This window comes from Rhinatrema bivittatum, chromosome 7 (genome assembly GCF_901001135.1).
Source record: "Rhinatrema bivittatum chromosome 7, aRhiBiv1.1, whole genome shotgun sequence".
Taxonomy (NCBI): domain Eukaryota; kingdom Metazoa; phylum Chordata; class Amphibia; order Gymnophiona; family Rhinatrematidae; genus Rhinatrema; species Rhinatrema bivittatum.
This window is the reverse complement of record NC_042621.1, coordinates 8,330,527-8,343,667: the sequence shown is the minus strand read 5'-3', so window position 1 is coordinate 8,343,667 and position 13,141 is coordinate 8,330,527. Positions and strand designations below refer to the sequence as shown.

Below are 13,141 nucleotides of genomic sequence, written 5' to 3'. Positions count from 1 at the left end.
GCTTGTTCTACATCCGAGCAGTAAGATTCCATGCAAAGTAGTTTGCCGCGCATAAACCAGTAAAGCTCTGGCTTTGTAGGGGATGGCTCGGATGGACATTTTTCATAGCAATTTCTCCAGTTAAACTGGTGGTCATACAATTGCGGGTAAAAGCATGCATGGTTTTCCACAGTGTGTGCACTTTCAACTGGGTTGAAGGGGAGGCATCTGTGACGGCATGTTTTGGGCAGGCTTGGAAAGTGATGCGTGTGCATTTTGTCGACAAATCCGCGTGCATGATTTTCCATTCAAAGTTCACTCGTACAAGTCAGCAGAAACTTTGCACACAGGGCAATTTTCAAAGGGAAAATACTCACTCTTTGAAAATTGCCCCCTCCCCCACCAAATAGATTCACTGCAGTAGTACGCAATATTTCTCAGTGTAGTTATGCCCAGCAGCATCCTGGAAACCTTTGCAAAAGTTGTCTAGTTTAGCTGAATGTGGCTCAAATGAAATCTAAGATGCCCAATTTATGGTTGAACTGGGTATGACTTTCTGTCATCCGGATCGTTCTGTGCTCATGCAATTTTGTCACCATTGGTACGGTCGAGCGCTCCCGAAGCCGAGCTGTTTCTTGGATTCTGCTGTGTAATTACCGAGGATCAATTATAGCCAAAAGGTTCACTGTTGCAAATGTTCTACACTGGAAAAAAATTGTTTTATTTTCATTTATCAAAAATGAGAGGAAAAATGACAGTGTTCGGTGCAGGGCCTCAGTTTTCCCTCCATGGAGTTCTCCGACTGCTCCTTACCTCACTGGGGCAGGGGAGGGCATTACATGGGGACAGTGGTAACTGGAGCTCCTTCTTGCTCCATTTAAATCCGTAGATGTGGTGAGAAGGGGAGGCTGAGGGGGGGGAAATTAAGCTTTGCTAGTTTGGTGGCTTGAAGGGGGACCCAGACCTGTACTTTATTTATATTTTTTTAGTTTGCTGGCAGCTTCTCTTCAAAATAAAATGAAAAAAACAAATGAAACAGTTTTTCCTTTTTGTTATGAAATCAAAATAGGAGATATCCATGAAATTTCCTATTTTATTTCAGACAAAAGCACATCCCTATTTGTTCATGGAGAGAAAGTAAAGAGATGTTTCCACTCTTATTGTTATCATTTTGTCCTCTAAGTACCGTAAATAAGGGATTCGTCTTGGGGCATGAAGAATTCTGCTCTATGCAGCTTGTCTGATCTGGTTCCACGCCATGGTTGTATCATTTTATGTCCCCAGCAAACTATCCTGAGATGTTCCCTTCTCGTCTGGTGTTTCATATGGGTTGGTGTACAGTAAGGAAACAGTTCTCTTTCTCAGGCCCGCGCAGTGACAAAATTGGTCCAATAAAAGGTATTATAATGTACAAAGGATCCCGTTTTTTCACCAGGGCTGATGGAGCCACTGGAACTCTGCACTCCTCTGAGGGCTGGAAGAATAGTTGTATATAACCTTTTCTACTTTTCCTGCACTAGTGTTAAAGAGCATTTGACCTTTGTGGCATGGCACATCTTAATGACTTCGGTAGATCTCTTTCCTTTCCTAACAGAAATTGGGAAACCAATAGATAAGGTGCATGCTTTAAAAATGTTTGATATTCAGGGCCTGGCCTAGTGGCTTGCTGGCAGGTTTTTGTGTATGTGAAAGACCTGGGTTTGGTATCTGGGCCCAGCTTCTGGGCTGGCTGTGGAGGCAGTATTGGCAGCCCCAGAGTGTGGGGGTAGGGGAGGGAGCCAGAACTGTCAACCAATGGCAACCCCTAGTGGCCAGAGTTAGGGGCCACGTTAGCTAGGTTCTGGAGGGATCTGTGGTTTGTGGCCCCTGAACTGAGGACCTGTTGCTATGATGGTAGGGATGGTTTGAATGAAGGAAATAAGGGGGGAAAAAACCTGTAGGTAGCTATGAATGAAGGTTCATGGTGTATGAATAATATTAAACATATACCTGTATATATTTTAACACATTTTTATTAATTTTTTAATGTAATACAATTTTATAATTTAGAATCACAAACTTTTAAAACAACATCAACACTCTCACTCATACTACATTCACACATACTCAATCATATTGCACCAAAGATATTGCACCTATTTCTAATACAACAGTTTACCTATTGCTAACATATTAAAATACATCCATATATCATTTATAAGTATTATACACCAGATATCACCAATATTCTATATTATATCTCACTTGTTATTCTTTTACCAACAAATATCTTAACCCGTCTTCACCTATCCTTATTTTAAATTAGTTCCCTTTCATGGTTTTTCTACTTATAAACTCCCAAATTTAGTTCCCTTTCATGGTCTTTCTACTTGCAAACTCCCGACGAAAAGCTTCCGTTTCACCGAGGTGGTTTCCTCAGGGGATCATTATCAACTCATTTCTTTCACTTGAGACACCGGGAACCTTTCTGTTTGGCTCATAGATACTTGTTTCATGTGCTATCTATGATGAGACACAATCCTAAATATAAAAAGATTATTTTAATTATCAAATATTAAAATTAATCAACAACATCATGAACTACACTATATGTGATACATTTACCCAGTCAAGGTTCATGGTGCCATAGTCCAGAAAAAGCCCGGTTCTGATTGACCTTGTAGCCCAATGGAGCAGGAAGAAACTACCAGGGCAAAAAAGAGTGTGGTAGGCATGGTGTTCAGAGATGCCTGAAGTATTCTTTGGAATGTGCACTTATAAATGCTCTGTTTCATTTTTGGGAATTCTAGCAAGAAGGCAGGGAGTGTACATCTTACAACAGAGGGACAAAATAAAATGTGGAAGAAGGCGACACAGAGCCAGGACAGTTTAGACATGCTGCTTTTTATTACTGTGCTAGCTGTGGACTGAAGAGAAAATGATTGGCTGCTGCTAATTAGGTTATGATAATATATCAATAAAGCTATATCTGTCTTTATCATTTTGCAAATGGTAAAAAGTGCAGGGCATTGTTCATATCCAGTTCCATTTTTCTTCTGTGACCATCTCGGATAGTCTTAACTTCAAAACAGAGCATGTGAATTGCATGCAGTGCCAAGAAGCTTGAGCTATGGGCCTTTATTGACACCATCATACCTGGGATTTGTATGCCTGTGAGCACATTCTTGAACAAGAGAGGTAATCCATGAACATCTTCTGTAAATAACATTCCTTTCTTCAAAATATTTATCCAAAGTACTGCTTTTCAAAAATTGTGTTTAAAACATACAAACACATTTATCATCTACACTACAGATGGTGGAGTATCTCGTACACAATATCTCTAGATAAAACAGAAAAAGGTGGAGTAGCACATTACAGTTAATTGGAAAAAAGAATGCATACCATCAGCAAAATTACTTTTCTTTTTTTCCTTCTAAATTCAATTCAGAGTATTTTTTTTTTGACACAGTTGTTGGGTTATAGTTCAAGGTGAAACTAAAGCAGTTTATTAACATGGAAGTAAAAAAATCTCCGAGTGCTTCTAAACACGTGACCAGGTCTCCCAATTATCCATGCAACTCAGCCTCCAAGTGATTGTCCGAAGAGTAAAGTAGAATTGGATTCACCAGGTTCCAGAGATCATCAGTCAGGAGATAATGAAATTGCATTTATCTGCCTCATCATAATAGAAACAGACAGAGTCTGGATACAGCAACGGCTGCTGGGCAAAGAAAACCTGCCACAGATCTCCTATGGACATAGAAATATGGGGAAACCAGCTGTGTTTGAAGCTTGGGATTATTGCTTAATGTCTAGGATGTGCTGTAAGTAATGGAAATGGATGAAAATGTTTCTCATGCTTCATCCGTTGTGTGTACCAAAAGCAAAATCTATTGCGAGCATTGTTTTATCCGCAGACTTGTGCATTAACAGAAGTACAGTAAATATGATTCACTAATGGATAAAGCCTGTTTTGATTTATAGCAGTAATATCGTTGTCAGCTTCAGCAGTGTCTAATGTTGAGAACAGTAAGTGTAATGCCAGTGCTCTGGGGGACAGAACTTTTGAAGCCCGAAGACTTGCTGCCCTGAGAGATCTCAACTATTTCACCATCTAAATCCTCCTTCTCAAAGCAAATTATTGTGGCATTTGGAAAATTAAGCATTTTCGTCTGGACTTCATCTCAGGCTTGCAAATTACTATGTACAAGTTCCAGTGTGTTCTAGATGACAAGTGATGAAACAGTGGTCAGTAGGCATGTGCATTTGTTTGAAATAAAAATGAAAAAATGACAAATGATCCTCTTCATTTTGTTTCAAAGGAACCCAATTTAATTTTTTCTGAAAACAAAAATGTATGAATTTTTCATTTTTTGGAAATAGTCCACCCTATTAACAAATAGGCCACCCTATTACAATAAGAGGCCACCAGCAGGACAAGGGCTCAGCCTAATCCTATGGCCAAAACCTGGCCAGACAAGGGCCCAGGCCTGACATCGAGGCCCAACCTAAGCCAGGTTATGTTGCAGAGCTCTAGGCCCTGCTGAGGCCAGGTCCCGCCACCAAGGCCTAGGCCTTAGGCCTGGTTGAGGCCAGGTCCTGTTGCCAATGTCTTGTCCCAGGCCCATGCCCTGGGCTAAGATCTGATGTTTGTGGCCCAGCTGAGGCCAGGTCCCATTGCTGAGGCTCTGCCGAAGGCCCAGGCCCAATGCCGGAACCTGGCTGAGGCTGGGTCCCATCATCTAGGCCCAGGCCTGAGGCTGGATGCTGTTGCCGAGGACCAGGCTTGGGTCTGAGGCCTAAGACCAAGCCCAGGACTGACACTGGGGCCTGGCCAAGGTTAGGTCCCATCACTGAAGATCAGACCCGAATCCAGGTCTGGCCAAGGCCAGGTCCCATGCCTGAGGCCCTGGCCTATTCCTAGACCCAGACCCAAGGCCAGATTCCTTTGCTGAGGCTTGGGTCTAGGCCTAGGCCTAGGCCCAAGCCTTAGGTCAAGAACTTACATCATCCTCTTCATATTATGCCATCTCTCTGGATGTGCCTCAGTGACATCAGTGCAATGTCTTCCTTCCAAACGGAAGGCACCATATTGATATACACTGTAGCTAATAGCAGATGGCATTATTTAAAGAGGATGTTGGATGGAAAAAGATGGCACTAAGCCTGGAATTAGGCCTCTGCAATGGCCTTGGTTGGAACTTGGTTTGGGCCTGGGCCTGTACTTAGGCCTACGCAACAGGACATGGCATCATCCAAGCCCTGGCATCAAACCTACACCTGGGCCTAGACCTAGATCTAGGCCCAAGCCTCAGCTGGGCCCCATTGTTGAACCCAGGTCTAACCCTCAGCTCTGGGACTAAGTGACAAGACCTGGCCAGGCCCCTTCACTGGGCCTGGGCCTAGGTTTTGGCCTGGGACTCAGTGTTGGGACCTAGTCTAGGCCTGGCATCGTTGTCAGACCTGGGCCTCTCTTGGAGATGAGACCCGGGCTTAAGTCAAGTCCCTGTGATTGGACCCAACTCAGGGTCAAGGCCCTAAGCCAAGCCCTGCCCTGGTCCTTGTTTTATTTACATTAAAGTCAGTGGGACATAAGGATTGCTTCCCTCTTTGACTTCAATGGAAAATGAATGGTATGAATAAATAGGACATTTTCTTTTGTGTATTACGAGCCAAACAAAGATAACTGACCTATGAAATAAATGAATAAACTGAAATAAATATTTTGCCTCTGCATATCCCTAATGTTCAGATTCGTGCACTGTTGTTGGTTTGGGAGACGCATTATGCTAGCCAACTCCTTGACTTCTTGTGGTTCGGTATGCGTTTATTGGACAACTATCATAAAGGTTTCAGAACTAATTAAAGTAGTGCAAAGATTTTTCTTTTAATTTCATTTTTTTTTTGTTGTGTTTCTTGCTTGCTTCATTTATTTACAATTAAAAAAAAAACCTTTAACAAAAGTCATAAAAAACAAACAAAAGTGGCCCTATCCCTAAAACCCCCCACTCCCAGGCCATCTTCCTGAGCACCCCATCCCCCGAACATTCTTACTATGATCTTCTCCTCATCCTGATACATCTTCCAGACCTGTCCAGAATTTGTCCAGCTTAAGCACCTAATGAAATTGAGGTCGCTAAGTTTAGCCAGTTAGGATGGTTAATTTTAAAAATCTTTGATCTAGCTGGCTGAGTCCTTATTTTGCAGCTAGATTCCTTTGCAGACTGACCCCTGTGAGTTTAAGGCTGGATTTGGTAGGGCAGGCCTTCAAATTATTGCAAGATGAAACCACAGTTCCGGTAACTTGTGAGCAGTGCTTCCTATAAAAGCATCAAATGCAACTTATTTGCATCTAGCTGTCCTTTCTCCATAGCTTTTTCATACTAATCTCTAGCAATAAAGCAGGACTGATTTTAGGTTGGTCTTTTTCGATTTATGTCAACATTTCTGTAGCCTTGCCCTTCCATAGTCCTTATTACAGTTCTGGATATGCTGGTTTGCTTTGTTTTGCTGTTGAATTGCCTGTCATTTACTGGAGCTCTGGACATTTTTGTTTTAACTTGATTACTCCAATATTTTACTCCCCACTCACAATCTCCTGGACTTCACTATTTCACAAGAGACTCGTATTGTGGACTTTTATTATGGACTTCTTTCAAAACTGCATTGCATTTTCTTATTGGAGTTGGCAAGGACATTTAGCATCACAATATGAACTTTACTGACATTTTGTGAACTTTGCTATATTGCCACTCTGTACCAAACTGAGATTCAAGTAAAAGACAGGAAGGATAACTTTCTAACAATTCCACACGGCCTCACAGAGATTTATGATAGTGTTTTAGATTTTTCACACATTAGATACTCACTCACGCAATATAAAATATGTGCATGTGTTCCCCCAAAATACTTGTATAATTGTGCTTATACATGAATACATGCAAGGGGTAGATTTTTAAACTTGCGCGAGCGCATGCTACCCGGCGCGCACACATAGACACACGATTTTATAACATGCAGGCGTGCGCACGTTATAAAATTGGAGGTTGGCACGCGCAAGGGGCACCTTGCACACGCCGAGCCGCGCTGCTTTCCCCCGTTCACCCTAACCTAAGCTACCCACCCCCTGGCCCCGCCCCCACCCCCAGACCGCCCCTTTAATAAAGCCCCGGGACTTACACACGTCCTGGGACTTAACGTACGTCGCCGGGCCTTTTGAAAATAGGCTTGGTGTGCATAGAGCTTTTAAAATCCGGCCCTAAACAAGCATGTTTTTCCTACTAATTTTAAAAAATATATACACGTATTTTTAGTGCAAAAAAAAGCTAGGACTTGATTTATATGCAGAAGCTGGTATATTTTAAAACATGCACGTGTAATTGAAATTACCAGTTTTCTGATTCCTCCACCAGTTCTCCTATTCCTTCTCCAGGTCATCAAGACCCTTCTGGTTCTTCAGCCTGAACTCCCCCCTAGTTCTCTCCCACCTGGCTAATAGTACACAATAAACAAGTCTGATATCAGTTCTGCAAGATAATTAGCAGGTGTAACATTACATTAGTAAATTGGCAAATGTAATCACGTGTGTTAAAATAGCAGCTTACACATGTAATGGTTGGCCCCCACCCTGGAACTTCCTTAGACTGCCCCTTTTTTCACACGTATATGTACACATGAAACAAAGTACATAAGAACATAAGAAGTTGCCATACTGGGTCAGAACAAGGATCCATCAAACCCAGTATCCTGTTTTCAATAGTGGCCAATCTAGACTACAAGTACCCAAAACATTAAGTAGATCCCATATTGCTAATGCTGGTAATAGCAGTGGCTATTCCCTAAGTAAACTTGATTAATAGCCGTTAATGGACTTCTCCTCCAAGAATTTAACCAAAAATGTTTAAACCCAGCTGCACTAACTGCACTAACCATATCCTCTGGCAACAAATTCCAGAGCTTAATTGTGCATTGAGTGAAAAAGTATTGTTTCCGATTAATTTTAAAAGTGCTACTTCCTAACTTCATGGAGTGCCCCCTAGTCCTATTATCTGAAAGAGTAAATAACCAATTCATATTTACATGTTCTAGACCTCTCATGATTTTAAAGACCTCTATCATATCCCCCCTCAACCCCTAATCCAAGCTGAACAGCCCTAACTGTTACGAGCGCGCGCGGGCACGGTCGTCTCGAGCTGGTGGTGAGCCCTTGGGCCACGGCAGGACTCAAGGAGGAGCCCAAAGCCACACCATGGGAGGTGAGCTGGGCAGGCATGGTGAGCCAGGCGGGTACAGAAGCAGGGGAGCAGGCATGGAGTCTGACCCTCAGCCGGACCTGCACGCCCATGGCAACCAACACTGGAAGTTGATTGAATGGTCCTCCGACTGTTCCCGGCCCTTTCGGACCTGCCGCTGGGTACGGCAATGGGCAGCAGGCCGGACAGAGGCGAGGGCAGACAGAGTCCTTTACACTGAAGACATCAGATGGGGGCTGAAGCAGACATCCAAGACAGGCTGAAGCAAGACGATGGAGACATCAGGGCAAGGGCTGAAGCGAGACATTGTAGAAGAGGGCAGGAAGGAAGACACGGGCACTGTCCGTTAGGGCGCCCTACTCAGCCCACCCACGGGACTGAGTCGCGGACCACCCCGTCCCCTACGCGCCCTACACAGCTCAGGAAGGCTGGTCGCGGACCACGCTGGGAACAGGAGAGTGCAGGGAAGATCCAGGCGAGCAGGAACTCCGATGCTGGGATACTGACATCCGAAGCCCCGTCGGCTGGCAGGAACAGAAGCTCAAGAGCCCGGGGGACGGATCCCTCCTGTTGGCCACTCCAGGGCCCAACAGGACAGAAGGCTCAGGAACCAGACGAGGACATAGGGCAGAACAACCGGAACTGGAACAGGAACGGAATCAGACAGCTTCAGGAACAGACATCAAAGCAAGGTCAGGACAAGGAGCCATCAATACATGGAGGACCTGGATCGGCAAGGTTACAGGCGACTGTAATGCACAATCCGAAGGCCGACATCAGGACAGAGACAGGACAAGGAGCCATCAATACAAGGCAGACCACGGATGACCTGGATCGAGGCAGAGGTTACAGGCAACTGTAGCACTCAATCCGAAGGCCAGTTGCAAATGACAAGAAAGTCCTTAAATACTGGAGGTTGTAGGCAACTCCCTAGGAGGAGCTTGCCAGGACCGCCCCTCGCTGGTCCTATAAGTGGTGTAGAGAGCTGCGGGCCGGCCCCTAGGAGAAGGGCGTCGCCCAACAGGAAGTCCAAACGCTGGCATGCAAGCCACAGGCGCAGCTAGGCCTCTCAGGCCCTGGAGCAAGTCCCGGAAGGAACACAGGCGAGGCCCTGGCTTCGGAGCGGCCTCCGGTGGAAGGTGAGAGACCACCTGTAGCGCAGCAACAGGGGGGATCGTAACACTAACCTCTTCAGCCTTTCCTCATAGGGGAGCTGTTCCATCCCCTTTATCATTTTGGTTGCCCTTCTCTGTACCTTCCCAGTGCAACTATCTTTCTTGAGATGTGGCGACTAGACTTGTACACAGTATTCAAGGTGCAGTCTCACCTTGGAGCGATACAGAGGCATTATGACATTTTACGTTTTATTCACCATTCTCTTCCTAATAATTTCTAACATTCTGTTTGCTTTTTTGACTGCCGCAGCACACTGAACCGACGATTTCAATGTGTTATCCACTATGACACCTAGATCTATTTCCTGGGCGGTGGCTCCTAATATGGAACCTAACATTGTGTAACTATAGCATGGGTTATTTTCCCCTATATGCATCACCTTGCACTTAACCACATTAAATTTCATCTGCCATTTGGATGCCCAATTTTCCAGTCTCACAAGGTCTTCCTGCAATTTATCACAATCCGCTTGTGATTTAACTACGCTGAATAATTTTGTATCGTACGCAAATTTTATAACCTCACTCGTTGTATTCCTTTCCAGGTCATTTATAGGTAAGGGGGGGGGGTTTCTAGGTAGGGCTGGGGGGCGGGTTAGGTAGGGGAAGGTGCAGGGGGGCAGAAAGTTCCCTCCGATTTCGGAGCGGCCTCGGAGGGAATGGAGGCAGGCTGCGCGGCTCGGCGCGCGCAAATTGCACAATTGTGCACCCCCTTGCGTGCGCCGACCCTGGATCTTATAACATGCTCGCGGCTGCGCACGCATGTTATAAAATCGGGCGTAGATTTGTTCGCGCCGGGTTGCGCGCACAAATCTGCGCCTGCGCGCAGGTTTTAAAATCTGCCCCATAGATGCTAATTTTACAAGCATAGGTGCTTTGAAAATTCACCCCAGCATTTCCATCTACACTGGACATTTTTCTTATGCAGTGGATGCTTTCCCAAAGGATGTTCCTGTTTCCTGTTGGACTAGTTTACTTGCATCTTCCACAGCTGCCAATCACCTTTCATTTCTTGATTTGCCTTTATTATCATCAACTTTATTATACTCTTCATTCTTACTTTATGAATCATGTGCTGTTTTGAAACGTATATCTCTCTGCTTTGCTACAATTATAACTTTTCCCATTTGCTATACATTTTAAAACTTCTATCACAAGTCACATTAATGATCTTTCATTGTTTTTATGCAATGCAATCATAACTATTGCTATTCAGTTATTATTCACCATGTATTTACTGTTAAAACTTCCATTACTCTAGTTAACAGAGAAAGTTCATTGCTTAATCAGATTTACTAAATTACACATTTTGCTTATTTCATAATCTTATATACTGTTAGCCATTTATTCATTTTTAAAATCTCATTATCTATAGTGGTATGACCATTTTATTTTTATTAACTTTATTAATCCTGTTAAGTTAGATGGTTTGTTTAGATTTCCATATCTATTGTAACACTTTACTTATATCACTTGCCTTCCCTGTTATGTTGCAGTTTGCTTGGTTCTGTGTCAGTTCTACAGGATGTAGATAACTTATGCTAATTTTTGTCACAACCTGTGCTAACTTCTGTGATCAAAAATGCTGATGTTAGAGGAAAAAGCCAAGATCAACATATATGCGGAAACTGCTGAGAGTTATCGATAGCTCCTGTGTGTGGCAGACACTGCTGCAAGGCGACATTCCTGTTTTCCCAAAACAATGAGAGACCCATCACTTCTCGAAGCCAAAACACATTTTGGGTGGAAAGTTACAGTGACTCTGTCCAGAGTGCACACAACATGATCCATGATTGACAGGAATGATATCACCGGTGACTGCTAAGAGAGATTTTTCCGAAAAGGATACCACATGTGAAACAAAATAGAAACTTCAAAAGAGCTACTATCGTGAAGCAAAGAATGGATGCAGACTGATCATCTGACCTCCTCTTCCATTTGATTGACAAGCAGTTTGGCCAACTATCAGTAATTCCTAATTTATTGCTTGCAAGAATAATAAGTTGCAGAATCTTGCATTCTGTTTACATATTCTACCTCTAAAGATCAATAGTGAATCCAAAATATCGACATTTGTCTATAATCATATGCTATAATCTAATTAGTGCTGTAAAATATTAGTTTAGTTAGGTGACTTTCTGGTCTCTAGTAATTATTTGGTTTCATTTGCAAGTCTGAATACATTTTCTGGTATTATTACCACCAGTGCTAATTCCCCTCACATAACATGGAGACCATGTGTACAATTCTAGAGACCTCACCTTCAAAAGGATAGAAACCAAACAGAGTCTGTCCAAAAAGCAGCTGCTAAAATGGTCTGCGGTCTCTATAAAGCATATGGGGACAGACTCAAAGCTTTAAACATGGGAAGGAGGGAAAGTATAATAGAGATATCTAATACCTCCAAGGAATAGATGCACAGGTGTCTTTCAGCGGAAAGAAGGCTCTGGAGTGAGGGGCCCTGGGATGAGGGCGAAAGGGGTAGACTCGGGATTGATCTAAGGAAATAATTATTTACAAAATGGGTGGTAGATGCATGGAACAGCCTCCTTGTGGAAGTGATGGGGATGAGGGACCATTTCAGAATTTGAGAAAACATGGGAGAAACACAGGGGATCTGTGAGGAGTACAAAGGGACAATAACACTGAGCGGGAGATGTGGAGGGGCAGACTTCATCTGCCATCATGTTCTAGGTTTTTATTAGGAAGCTATGCAGAAACAATGTTCTCTAATGGGGATACCACTCTATTTAGATAATGATAGATAGTTCCTAACCGGTAATATTATGTGCAGAAGTGTAATTGTGTTACATTAATCGTGCTTACACTTAACATGCATGAGTTGTGGCTTTTCAGGGTGTTTTTAATTGATAATAAATCAAACGACACACATGAAAAATGAATGCAATCAATTAAAAGCAATGTGAGATGCATTCTGCATGCCAAAATAGAAACTGCTTTGCTAATGATTTAAATGTCAAAACGAAGATGCTTTGACCTTTCTTTTGAAAAGCTGTAACTTGATGTTGAATGAATGACTGACCCTGCAGTGTTGGGGGGATGCATGGCAGGCTTTTGTGGCTGAGACTGGTGGTGATCAATGTGCAGTAAACCTGTTTACAGTCTGACCTGGACTAAGACTTTGCCGTTTAAGCACACTTTTCCCTCAGTCTTGGAATGTTTAACTTGTGCAGTGAGAGATTTACAACTAGCTACACTACAGCTGGTCTCAGGTGTGTTACAACATGGCCCTCGCCTACGAGGGATTAATTAGATGAACAAGTACTCAATTGATAACTCTAATTGCTTTTATAGCAAAGAGAGCGGAAATGCCATTATAGAGTAAGGTAATTTCAGGTTACAAACCGCGTTCCCTTATTACAGCACACGGTTGCATCAGGCCTGCTGGTTATTTCTTCTCAAAGTGTGCAACTAAACTCTTTCTGGCCTCTGTTTTCATGAAGTTTCATCCAGAGCTAAAGGATCCTATGTTACCTTTTGGGCCGTATTGTGCCGCTGTCTGCACATAGGCGTGGATCCAGAAAACCTCTCTCTCACCGCTGTCAAAATCCTAATGTTCTCATGTCCTGAAAATTTGGTGTGGATAGGACACCAAACAAAAAAAGTTATTAGGGACATACACACTCCTTGTTAGCCTTCTGTTCCTTCAGATAGAAAGTGTTTCTTCAATTCTATGCTGATGACAAAATGCTTATTCATATGGGTACCTATTTTCCAATTTACTGGTGTGTA

General features: G+C 43.2%; 1 protein-coding gene across 2 annotated transcripts in view; it reads left to right on the top strand.

The window, feature by feature from the left end:
* Positions 1-13,141, top strand: part of CDH13 (cadherin 13) — a 1,208,179-nt gene that overhangs the window by 199,323 nt on the left and 995,715 nt on the right. The gene's annotated exons all lie outside the window — the stretch shown is intronic.